Below are 1,514 nucleotides of genomic sequence, written 5' to 3' on the forward strand. Positions count from 1 at the left end.
CAAGCAGTCTGGGCAAGAGCAGTTTCTTGCCTAAATGACTAGCCTTGTCACATTAAAGGCAAATTCCATAATGAGTTTTTTCAGTACCCATCAACCTCTCTGAAGTAATTGGTGCTGCCAGAAGCAGACATGTCTCACTATCATGAAAAGTCCTAAGTTCTTAAAACATTTTAAATGCCATATTCTGTATGTCTTTGAAAGATTTCAAGAATATCTATCTGAAATATAGCTCTGTATATCTAGAAAACCTAACATGACTACAAGCTTGACTATTATAGATGCCTATCTATTAACCTCTATTTCTTAATTATACATTACAATTTTTAAATTTTTTTTCTTTTTTCTTTTTTTCCCCCCTTCTTACTGTGTGACCCACTTCAGTGCCAGTAGCCTACAGGCAGAGGCCAGGCAATGGTTCGGGGCTGCAGATTGCTCTAGCACAGGACACTATGACAGACCCAGGGAAACGGGCCTGCCATAAATCCAAACCCATGCACTATACATTACATTTTTAAATGTGCTGCACAAACACAATACCTTAATCAAGAGCAGAAATGTACATATAACAAAATTGACCTAAAATTTGTATCAATAAACCAAGATCCATACCAATGCAAAGTATTCATCTCTATAGCATATCTTCCTTTAAATGTAAACAAACAAACACAAACAATCATTTAGAAAATTTGGGTGTTGTTCTCTAGACTACTTCCTGCTGATTGGGGGGCACTGTTAAATCAGGTCTTTTATGGTGTATCCTGCGTGGTAAATCCATCTCAGCCAGCAGTCCTGAAGCTGTCATGGATGTTGGACCATCTGGGCTGTTGCTTCAGGGGGTCTTGTTTGATCAAGCCACATTAGCCGGTAAGGAATCCACAGCTTTATGTCCTCTGTGGAAACAAAAACAGAACCTCTTTTCCAAAGCAATGTATCCTTAGACCCAAATTTTGAAGCCAAGATACCTTTAAAATATGTATGTTAGTTTAGCTTAGCAGCCCATACAATGAAATGTTTCTCTGAACTTAGCTCATTCACAGTCAAAAAATTCAAAGAAAACACAATAATATACATAATCCAGAGTCTCTGTGTATTTTTATGTTTATGTAGTTTATTTTTCTTTACTCCTTTAATCTATGACTATCTGTATTCTTTATATTACTTTTACTGTGTCTTTAAAGACTTTGTTTTATTTTTTAAAATCATTTACTTTATTTTTGTAACTATTTTTTATCTCTCTCTCTCTCTCTCTCAAGCCTATGTACATTTTTAAACACACTGTGACCCATTTAGAGGTTTATTTTTATCAGAATCTGTCTTTATTGCGTATATGTAATCATTTTCTGATCAGGTACACTTTTTTTTTTTAATGCTAAGAGGGTGTGGCTAGGACCAACTCCATGGCCCTATCTTTTGGCTCTGCCCAGTCCAACATGGCAGAGGTATGTTCACTGCCTCTGAGAGCCGTGCTCACTGCCCCAGATCCAGGGTCATAGAGGATCTACATCGCTATTAAA

The 1,514-nt window shown here is 36.7% G+C and overlaps 1 non-coding gene across 1 annotated transcript; it reads right to left on the reverse strand.

Annotated features, from left to right (window-relative positions):
* Window positions 1-361: 361 nt before the first annotated feature.
* Window positions 362-495, reverse strand: LOC121445742. The gene has a single exon (XR_005973997.1). It is a non-coding gene; the product is annotated as a small nucleolar RNA SNORA42/SNORA80 family (small nucleolar RNA).
* Between the last annotated feature and the right edge of the window lie 1,019 nt (window positions 496-1,514).

This window comes from Microtus oregoni, unplaced genomic scaffold (genome assembly GCF_018167655.1).
Source record: "Microtus oregoni isolate MIOR12 unplaced genomic scaffold, Mior012 000447F_ref0000006, whole genome shotgun sequence".
Classification (NCBI taxonomy): Eukaryota; Metazoa; Chordata; class Mammalia; order Rodentia; family Cricetidae; genus Microtus; species Microtus oregoni.